An 11390-nucleotide genomic window follows, 5' to 3' on the forward strand; every position below is an offset into this window, starting at 1 on the left:
GGAGCCTGGAGCCTGTTTCCGATTCTGTGTCTCCCTCTCTCTCTGCCCCTCCCCCGTTCATGCTCTGTCTCTCTCTGTCCCAAAAATAAAAAAAATAAATAAATAAAACAGAAATAAGCTGGGTTTGCAATTCCCTGAGGCAAACTATTCTTAAGCTTCCTACTTGCTCTGGAAGACATGATACTCAGAGGTCCAAACCAAGCTGGCTGTTAGACCACTTGTTGTTCTATGGCTTTGACTCTAGCAGCATTTCCTAGAAGCACCAACGCCAAATTGCTAAAGCATGCTGCCTTGGCAGAAAGGAGCCTGCATGCAAAGAAACCAACACTAAGAGCTGTCATTTTGAGGCCTTGCCTGCTGAAATTCACATTTCAGTTGTCCTTTCTGCTCTCTCAGACCCTCATCTTTCTTCTTGGCACTTCCTTTGACATTCTTGGGCTATAATTCAAAAATATCTGCTGGTTCCCAGAGCACTTTCAAAATTAGCTTCTTCCAAGCTCCTAAGACCCTGGTCTCTACCAGTGACCCTACATTCCTGGAAGGCCCAGAGGCCCCATCAGCCCACCCATAAGCTCCAGTTTGGCCTGGCCTACACTTCTCACTCTATCCCAAAGGCAGGGCTCTGACATCTCAGGCCTGGCTTCCCAGACTTGTCAATTTCATGGACCATTAAGCTGCCAAATAAAAATATTCCCACCAATTCATTAAAAAAAAAAAAAAAATCTACCCCCCAAATCAGAAGGGTATAGTCTCAGAGAAAAAAGGACACATCTTTATGGGGCACCTGGGTGGTTCAGTTGATTAAGCATCTGACTCTTGATTTCAGCTCAGGTCATTGATCTTGTGATTTGTGAGATCAAGCCTCCACATCAGGCTTTGCACTGACAGCATAGAGTCTGCTTGGAATTCTCTCTCTCTCCCTCACTCTCTGCCCCTTCCCGGCACATGCATGTGTGCTCTCTCTCTCAAAATAAATAAACATGAAAAAAGAAAGAAAAGAGAAAAAAGATAGGGCGCCTGGGTGGCTCAGATAGGGCAACCGACCTCAGCTCAGGTCATGATCTCGCAGTTTGTGAGTTCGAGCCCGGGTCGGGCTCTGTGCTGACAGCTCAGAGCCTGGAGCCTACTTCAGATTCTATGTGTCCCCCTCTCTCTACCCCTCCCCTGCTCATGCTCTGTGTCTCTCTGTCTCTCAGTCTCTCAATAATAAATAAACGTTAAAAAAATTAAAAAAAAAAAAAAAAAAAGAAAAAAGAGCACATCTTCTAATTTAGACACACTTACAAAACATTCACTTCAGCATCATCATTATTTTGATAAGGCCAGCAAACACATCCCCAACAGACAATGGCCTGCAGGCCTAACACCATGCTTTGCACTTTTAAGTTGTGTGGAAACTAAAATCTGATTTATAGGGCAGCAATTCTGAAAACACTACATCCTACAGCACTGTAATGCCAAGCTTTCCTTCTCCCAAAACAGCTTTGCCCTTCACTCTCTGGAGCTCTCTGCAGGTTCTCTCCAACCTCCTCCTCCTAAGCGCACTTCCTCCTAGCTCCGTTACAAAACCGCATTCTTTTTAGCCTACTTTAAAAGAAAAACACAGGGGCGCCTGGGTGGCGCAGTCGGTTAAGCGTCCGACTTCAGCCAGGTCACGATCTCACGGTCCGTGAGTTCGAGCCCCGCGTCAGGCTCTGGGCTGATGGCTCAGAGCCTGGAGCCTGTTTCCGATTCTGTGTCTCCCTCTCTCTCTGTCCCTCCCCCGTTCATGCTCTGTCTCTCTCTGTCCCAAAAATAAAATAAAACGTTGAAAAAAAAAAAATAAAATTAAAAAAAAAAAAGAAAAGAAAAACACAAACGAAACCACTTTTCCTCCCACCCTGAGTATTCCTAAAGCATACTTTCCAGTAGAGTTACACTTTTAAAACCTCAGTTATTACCTAGCAGACAAAATTTTGCAGGATTTCCATGAGAGGCAAAGAATAGAACTTATAACCACTGTCAAATCATAAATACCTTAATCCATAATTCCATACTACTCATTTTTTTCCAAGTTCTCGTCCCATCTTTGTCCATATAAATCTATACATTTTATGTATCAATACATTATACATTTAGACCTTTTTCCTTATGATAAAACTAATGTCTGTCCTAGCATTTGGTCAATGCTTATAAGACCAGGTAGGATTCAAACATAATGGAAATAAGATTATGCAGAAAGGAAATGTCTCCTGTGAGTCTACACCTAAAGGCCTCTAACACTTTTTTTTTTTTTTTTAATTTATTTTTAGAGAGAGAGCTCATGAGTGGGGGAAAGGGGCGGGGGGGGGGGGGGGGGGGAGGGGGGAATGAATCCCACGCAGGCTCCACACTCAGCACAGAGCCCAACACAGGGCTCGATCGCACAACCCCGGGATCATGACCTGAGCTAAAATCAAGAGACTGGCAGTCAACCGATTGAGCCACACAGGTGCCCCAAGGCCTCTAATACTTTGAAATTGATCCAGACTTCTTACTTCTGGCCAAGTTGTAGTGACCTGACTTTCTAACCTCTATGCCTTTCCTCCCTTAGGGCTCTCATGTTTGAGTTACTGCTTCACTCCTACCAGAGGCCTAGTAATCCTGCAGCCTGGTTAACATCAGAAGCATTAGATTTACTGCCTGTTTATCATCAATTATTAAAACGTGGGTAACAACTCTGGCATCTCCTCACCTGCCTCACTTGAAGGTTAATGACACTGAGTTTTGTGAATGTCATGAAAGCAAAGTGCACTACAAACACCGAATGCATCAGTCTCCTTTGTTCTCTGCCCCATCATCATAGCTTGCCAAAAGAAAAAGAAAGAAAAGGAAAAAAGTTCACGATCTTGCCAAAGCTGAGTAGATGTCTCTCAACAGCCACCACTCCTGCTACTGCAGGAGCGGACCCTGGACACCCGCCCAATACAGGGATGGTGCTAACATGAAATGATAATGATAATTTTATTCCAGAGAGCAAGGGCTACATTTCTAATCGAGGGCTGAAGACAGAGGATGGGGACATGGAAAGGGCTTGCCAAAACTTCCTAGGAGTAGGCCCGGCACCCCAGACATATGATACTCTCCTCTGTGGCCTCTGTAGAGGCTTCTCTCTCAGTTTATCTGATGCCCAAGAGCAGAGTTTCCCCTCAGAAGATGCTATAAAACAGTTTCAAATATCTAATGTGCTTTATCCAAATCTAATCATTACCTTACCCCTACCTAGACTTGGCAGGGCCACAGAGTTAATTTTATGACAACCATTCTTTGACAAAAACTAAAGGGGAGTTAAGGATTTGGCCAAAAAAAGGAAGGGCATTCCACAGGGTGCCTGAGTGGCTCAGTCAGTTGAGCATCCGACTTCAGCTCAGGTTATGATCTCATGGCTCATGAGTTCCAGCCCCATGTCCAGGTCTGTGCTGGCAGCTCAGAGCCTGGAACCTGCTTCAGATTCTGTGTCTCCCTCTCTCTCTCTGTCCCTCCCCTACTTGCACTCTGTCTTTCTCTTTCTCAAAAATAAATAAACTTTGAAAAAAAGTTTAAAAAAAAAAAAAAAGGGAGGGAAAGGCATTCCTCAAAGGCCAGGTCAGGATAGGCCAGACCTAGTGAAACACAAAATCAGCTTCATCTAATGCTCTAAATTAAGTCCAAATCACCCCCCCCCCCAACCCCCACGTCCTCAAATGGTTGCATCACAGACTCCTGAAATGGGACAAAAGAACCCAATAGGAGGTGCACTCTACTGCAACTCCCTCATTTTACAGATGGAAAAACTGAGGCCCAGACAAGGAAACAGACTTTCCCAAGATCACACAGTAAATGAAAGTAGCAGAAGAGCCTGACTCAGAGGCAAGTCTTGGGAGTCACTGGTTCATAGTCTTTCCACCAAATCCCACCAGACTCTTTTATTATGGAGAATCTGTCACTCTGTGTCTGACAAACCATTTCACCTGAGACATGCCATCAACTGGCAGAATACTAATAACACTAATAACACATTCGAAATAAAATGGGTAATCTGGGTTTATCTCCCTTACAGTTAGGTTTATGTGTTGGTAGCACAACACTGTTGAAAATAAACGAACATAAAACAGTTTTTAAATCCAGAGAGATTATTTAAAACATTCAAATAATTTTGAAAACATGCTGTTCCAATCAAATCTAATTCCAAATAACAAATCAAAAATGTTTCACAACAGAATGCTTCTTTAATAACGAAAACGTCAGAAATATTCTCATATAAGATAAAACTCTAAAGTTCTATTGCTGTGCAATCAAACTATTGTCCACCTCCTCAGAGGGGCTTTCTTGGGAAGCTGACATTCATGTGAAAGATACTGAGACATAAGATAATATACGTAAGAAGCTTCATATCAGACTTGGCACAGAGCAAGCATTCAACAAATGCTAGTTTCCTTAACATGGGGCAGGAAAATAAGAATTGCCCACATAACTAGTTAATACCTTCTTACAATACTTTCCTAAAAGCCCTACAGCCATGGAAAACTTAAGGTGTTACAACATCAGAGTCCTGCCTATTTTAAAAGTGTAACTAAGGGCACCTAAGTGGTTCAGTCGGTTAAGCGCCCAACTTTCGATTTCGGCTCAGGTCATGATCTCGCAGTTCAGTTCGTTGGGTTCAAGCCCCATGTCGGGCTCCAAGCTCACAGCATAGAGCCTGCTTGGGATTATCTCTCCCTCTCTCTCTCTGCCCCTCTCTTGCCCACACACCCCACCCCCTCTCAAAATAAATAAATAAACTTTTTTAAAAAGTGTAACTAAAAAAGATATAGAGAACAATCCATTTTTCTTAAAAGGCAAATTTAGATACTGTGAAATCAGAGTACTCAGCATAACCCTGTACTATTTTTTTTTTTAAGTTTATTTATTTATTTTGAGAGAGAGAGAGAGAGAGAGAGAGAGAGAGCAGGGAGGGGCAGAGAGACAGGGAGACAGAGAATCCCAAGCAGGCTCCACACGGGCAGTGCAGAGCTGGACACAAGGCTTGAACCCACAAACTGTGAGATCATGATCTGAGCCGAAACCAAGAATCTGATGGCTTAACTGACTGAGCCACCCAGGCGCCCCAACCCTGTACTAATACTAGGGCAAGGCTTTCAGTATTAATTCCTGCTGTAACAAGAAATAGAAAGAAAGAAAGAAAGAAAGAAAGAAAGAAAGAAAGAAAGAAAGAAAGAAAGAAAGAAAGAAAGAAAGAATTCAATGTTTGTTGTTTTTCTGGTGGCAGGAAAAAGATCATTGAAAGTTGAAACGTGACATTAAAAAAGTAAAAAGAGTAACAGTTTTAAAATACATTATCTTTGTACATGTGGATTCTTACAAGATGTAGTAATTTTTTAAATAATGTTGTAGTCTCTTACTCATATTAGTCCATTTAAGTGTAAAATGCCAGTCTTTTAGACTTCGGCTCATCAAGCTTTTCCACTACCACTGCATAAAAGTTTCACAAAGTGCTGAATGGTGCTGGCTCCTTGGAGGTGAATTACCTAGTTCAAAATATCCTTTTGAAAAGAGAATAAAGTGTAAGGAACTCCTTCCCTGGAAAAAGATCTCAACTTTAGACCCCTTTCTCCAAAGCTTTGAGCAAATACCCAGGGGCATCCCTAGATTATGAAGACCTCAAGGGATTCTGGGGGTCATGCAGTACGATGATGACAGAAGAAAAGCAACAGAAATCTTGCCTGTGTGTCTCCCTTGGTATCCTGACTCCTAGCCCACTATACTCTACTGCCACCTGTGTTCTCTCAGCATCTCCCCCAGCACGAGATTCCTCATCCATCTGAAAAATGCCATCCTTTCAAATCAGTGCATTTCTAGGATTCTGCAAATTACGATACACAGCTGTTGAACAATTATTGTTTTCAAGCTACAAATAGAAAATGCAACAAAGCTGCTACCTAAATTCACAAAGAAATCCCCCTTCAAGGATTATGTTCCTGAAAGGCCAGCTACACAAACTTGGATATCCTTAATTATCATGGCCTTTTGAGGACAAGATTTGAAATAGAAGTCCATGACAAGGAAAAAAAAAATCAAAGACTTAAGAGACCCAAATCCAGAACAACAGATCAGGAAGCCACTGTTTTGTTTGTTTAAATCAGTTAAATATTAAACAAATGACAAACCAATGCCAATTTCCCAAAGTTTCCTCATTTCTTGGAACTGAAACACCACTGTTGGCATCATTTTATGATAATCCTTTAGGTATTTCATCTAAGTCATCAGGCGCATTGTAAAGACAGTGACTGAAGGACTTGTTAAAACTACGCCCCCTCCAGAACCCAGTCTCGTCGGAGCTTCTGACCCTGACCTTATTAGTCTCTTCTCAATCTTGGCCCTCCCAACCACTCAATCCATCCAAAAACGTTTATGACAGTTGTGGCTCTAAACTGCGCAGAACTTGACTACAAAACGGCCACAACTCTAAATCTGATTTCTCCAATTTATTCTGGTTTAATTCAAGTTCCACTCTCCCTCGGCCCTTCGCCCTACCCCCTCAGTTCTAGATCTCTTCACCGCGGTCTAGACCATCCAGCATTGTTTCTATGGCACTCGGCACCCCTCGCTCCGTCCAGCGCTGTTTTCATCGAACAAATGTCATTTCCAACGTTCAACCCTCCATTCCTCCCGCCGGGCAGCAGAGGGGCATTCAGGACCCGGTGGCCAGCTTCCCGGATTAGGTCCCCTTCGCCCAGCCATTTTCTACTTAAAACGCTCTCTGCCGCCGAGAGGGAAATGAACTTTTCCCCCTTTGATCTCCCAGCAGCTAGCGTCTGAACCCCCAAGAAGCCAGCGCCGTCTCCAACTCCCCGGCAGGAGCGCGCTGCCGCCCCAGGAGGGAGAGCCCAACCGCACAGCAGAGGCCGGTACCAGGGCAAGGGGGTGTGCGCTCTTCTCCGCCGGCGCCCGCCCTCACTTTTCCCCTCCGCAGCCCCCCACCCGGGCGCACCCCCTCCAACCCTGTCTTCCCCCGCCCCAGGCCCCGCCAAGCCCGGGCTGCCGAGGGAACCAGGGCGCCGGGAAGCGGGAGGGATGGAAGTCAAGGAGTGAGCCCGCAGTCGCGGTGCCACCCGGCCGGCCCTGCGGCGCGAGCGCAGGGTGCACCGGACTCCGCAACGAGTTCCCCCTGCAGATGCGGCGGCAGCTGCTGCAGCTGTGGCTGCCGCGAGGCGGGCGGCAGTGGCCGCGCAGCCCCAGGGGCCGGCAGGAGAGGAGCAGCAGCCGGGCTGCGCGCAGCCACTCGTCGCACGCCGCTGCCGCTGCCGCTGCCGCTGCCGCTGCCCGGGTCTCTCGCCAGCACTCCCGGGCCGCCCTGGGGTCCAGGGCAAAAGCAAGGAAGAAAACGAGGCTCACCAGCGATGCGCGCCGCGCTCGCTCCGGCACCGGCACCCGGCCGCTCTGCTCCAATCTCGCCTTCCCTGGAGCGCCCGGATCAGCTGCGGGTGCAGCGCACGAGCTTCCTACTTGAGACCAGGACAGGCTCCGGCGACTGAGCATGCCCAGTGCCGCTCCGCGAGTCCCGCGCAGGCAGCGGCGCCGGCGAGATTCCACTTCTCCAGGCTTTGGCGGCGGCTGCGCGAGGAGAGACTGGAGGGACCCGGCCAGGCGGGGGCCGAACCGGAGAAAGGCGGGGCCGGGGGCGGGGGCCGGGGAGGAGGGGGCGGGCCGCGCTCCTCGTGCGACCCCTGCAGGCAGAGGCTGCGGGGCCTCTGGGACCCACGGTTCCCCTATTACCTGGGAAGATGGCAGGGAGGCAGTGGGGGCCTGGGTTCCGTGAGCCAAGGGCTGGAAGTCGCGATGCAGCCCAGTATCCCCTCCATGTGGCTTGGCGTCTGTCTGCACCAGCAGGCAGTTGGGTAACCTCATCCCTGGCTAGTCTTTTCCCCCACATGTCTGCAATCCCTTATAATGGGAAGATGTACCCAGATGACAGCTGCCCACACCCACCCAGCTGCAACTTGTAGGCGAGAACTTCTGCCTCCTTATGCAGAATCCCAGGCATATGCCACACACACCATTGCTTGAGGTGAAAATCACAGCAAGATCACCTCAGGGGAGAAACAAACCTGCAGGAGGGGAAAAGCATAATTTCTTTTTCGTCCCCAGGAATATTATCTATAATAGGTCCCACTTCCAGAGTCTCTGAATAGGTAGGCCTATGGTGGGGCCCAAGCATCTGTATATCTAACAAGTTCCCAGGTAATGCTGGTGCTGCCGGTCAGAGGACTACACTTTGAGAACCACTACTGTACCTATACCCACAGCCTTATCTGTGATCTGTGTCAGGAAGATTATGCCGGAAGTAAACAAACGGTAACTATGAAGTTATAGCGCCGCCTCACTCATCCTCTTCCCCAAACTTCCAGAATTCACTACTTCCTTGAATAACAAACTCACACCTAGCTGGTCCTTACTCTTCACGTGAGGATTGTGTGTGGTTGGGGTGGGCAGTACTTTATTGCTTCGACTATCATAATTTATTGAGGATCCTTAAGATCTATAGTAAGCCTGGGAGTACCAATGAATAAAAAAAGAAACCCAGATCCCTGCCTTCCTAGAGCTTACAGTCCAAAGAGGTGAGCAGACATCCACCCAATAATCACTCAAAAATGTCATAAAAAACATCGGGAGTGCTAGGAGGGAAATCTACTAGGTGTGTATGAAAGAGTGTATGATGGGACCATGACTCCGACTCATGGTGGGGTTGCAAGGAATCAGTGGTGGAGGGAAGCTGCCTTGCGGAAGACCGGTTTCTGGTGTTTGCATCCCCCACAACCTCTCATCAACAATTTTCCTCAGACCCATCTGAAGGCCAACAATCATGTCGCTCCTTACTGCAACAGAAAACAATACTGCCACTGAGAAATCCCTATAAATCCATGAAAGTGCTCACCCGCACCCCAAGATCCGCCTATCAAGTTGGTGGACCATGGACAGCCGGAGGCCACAATTTAACCCAATTTGAGAAAATGCAGACTGAACTGGAACGCCTTCTAGTTCTAGCCTACGTCCTTCAGGTCCAGAGAGGCGAGGCAATCAGCCAGCCCAAGACCATCCTGCCCTTCAGTAGCAGGACCGGCCTCCACCCTTCCAGGCAGATCCTCTTTCCACCGCACTCTATTCCCTCGCACCCCCACAGCCGCCCGCGGCTCTCCGGGAGTCCCACCCCGCCGTCCCCTCTCCCGGGGGTCCCGGGGCGACCAATGGCGCCCGCCCCTCCCGGTTCGGTCTTCTCCAGACCGGGAGGAAAACCCGCGGTGGAGTGCTCGGCGGCGGGGCGGGGCGACGCGCGCAGGCGCATTGGCCGCCAGGTTGGGCCGAGGAGGCGCCCAGCTCCACACCTGATGCAATCAGCCTTCCGGAAACGGGCCCGGCCGCCGCGCTCACCCAGGAAACGCTTTAGCGCCGTCCCCTGGCCGCTGCGCCCCCCGCCCGGGTTCCGATCCTCGCAGCCCGACTGCGCACGGAAGGAAGGGCGACGTTCGGAGTCCCACGGAGGACCTGCAGGAGTCGGGAAGTCACCGCCTGAGGAAGCAAAATTTCTGGCTGCCCTGATAGTGACGTGGAAACGGCCACCGAACGTTCCGTGGCTGTAGGAGGAAATTCCCTTGATTATGTATTTAGAGAGAAGACCAGCGGAGGCGGGAAGGCTTTTAACCCGCTTTGCTGGGATCCTTCCTTGTCTGCCTCCCGACACACATCTTCCTCCCTCACTGAAAGGAACGTTTATAGTAATAGTTTTGAGGCTGTGTGGAGAGGACTCCCTGATACCCTCTCCGACTTGCTGAATATGTAACAGTTACCTCTGCTACATAAAGCCTTCCACCGCGCACTCGTTTTATAAATAATTGGTGCCTCTGTACCTCATCATTTTCGTTTACAAAGAAAATCACTTCTCGTTTCGCCACCTCATGCAATTTTGATATCTATTGTGAGTAGGTTTTTTCCTTCATGCTGACTCACCCATGAATTGTTTTCTAAGGAAATGAAATAGTCCAAGAACATTTCGAGAGCATGTTTGTAAAAGCATGGAAGTAAACATTACCTCTAGAAGTCCTTTAAGGCCGAAGAGAAAAAGAAAAGGAAAGGTCAAGGAGTTTTAGTTGGAAGGACACTTAGGAGATCATTCTAGAATGAGCCTAGATCCACTCAGATTTTACAGAAGATGTTTACCTCTCTATGGCCCAAAGAGGTAAATGACTTGCTTACTTGGGCAAAACTGCACTTGAACACAGATTTCTTAACACCTTAATCTAATTAAAAATATATATTTGTGGGGGTGCCTGGGTGGCTCAGTCGGTTAAGCGGCCGACTTGGGCTCAGGTCATCAGCTGGTGGGTTCCAGCCCCACGTCGGGCTCTGTGCTGACAGCTCAGAGCCTGGAGCCTGCTTGGGATTCTGTGTCTCACTCCCTCTCTGCCCCTCCCCAGTGTTCTCTTTCTCAAAAATAATAAACATTAAATATATATATATATGTACATATATATATATACACATACATTTGTGTTTTGCACAAACACTGTTAAGAGTGAAAGACTATCTTACAATGCTGGGGTTTTTTAGTATAAAGATTACCGAGTACAAAATCGGCAACAAAAGGGATCCTATTACTTGTTCATACTTACTGAAGCTATTAGTCTTTAAATAGTTCTTGATCTGTCTGAACACTGTACAACATAGCCAGCCATTTCTGAAATAACCAGAGACTAGGCTTCAAGTATTTCCAATTTAAGTGGTATGAAATTCTTCAGAGCTTCAAGACATGACGAAATTTTTTGAGTCAAAATTTAGAGCCTCTAGTATTTTTGCTCGATAGTGAGTGGTGTATGAACTGTTAGAGGTTAAACCAAGGGAATTTTAATGATCACAGTAAAATATCAAGGCTATGATTTTTAAGGATCACAAATAAAATATTAGGGTTATGATTTGGGACTGTACTGATTTAAAATACTTTTAACAAAATGGAAATCAAAGTGGAATACAAAAGTAACTGCAAAACTCGTGCCTACAATTAAAACTTTCCAAAACCCTATCTTTTTATCTTGACTAATGTGTATTCCTTTTTAGAATGGTCAGACATTTGGGGCGCCTGGGTGGCTTAGTCGGTTGGGCGGCCGACTATAGCTCAGGTCATGATCTCGGGGTCTGTGAGTTCCAGCCCCATGTCGGGCTCTGTCCTGAGCGCTCAGAGCCTGGAGCCTGCTTCCGATTCTGTGTCTCCCTCTCTCTCTCTGCCCCTTCCCTGCTTGCTCTCAGTCTGTCTGTCTGTCTGTCTGTCTGTCTCTCTCTCTCTCAAAAATAATAAAGAATAAAAAATTAAAAAAAAAAAAAAAAAAGAATGGTCAGACATT

General features: G+C 47.2%; 1 protein-coding gene across 11 annotated transcripts in view; it reads right to left on the reverse strand.

The window, feature by feature from the left end:
* Positions 1 to 9445, reverse strand: part of APBB2 (amyloid beta precursor protein binding family B member 2) — a 381485-nt gene extending 372040 nt beyond the window's left edge. For 5 of the 11 annotated variants that reach the window (XM_078446166.2, XM_078446169.2, XM_078446171.2 and 2 more), the window contains exon 1: positions 7393 to 7622. The gene's annotated coding sequence lies outside the window, so the exon portion shown is untranslated. Of the gene's footprint in view, positions 1 to 7392; positions 7624 to 9380; positions 9398 to 9426 lie in introns of those variants that run through there. The other 6 variants (XM_078446173.2, XM_078446172.2, XM_078446167.2 and 3 more) reach the window with 4 other exon arrangements.
* Positions 9446 to 11390: the final 1945 nt, after the last annotated feature.

This window comes from Panthera onca, chromosome B1 (genome assembly GCF_046562875.1).
Source record: "Panthera onca isolate mPanOnc1 chromosome B1, mPanOnc1 haplotype 2, whole genome shotgun sequence".
Classification (NCBI taxonomy): domain Eukaryota; kingdom Metazoa; phylum Chordata; class Mammalia; order Carnivora; family Felidae; genus Panthera; species Panthera onca.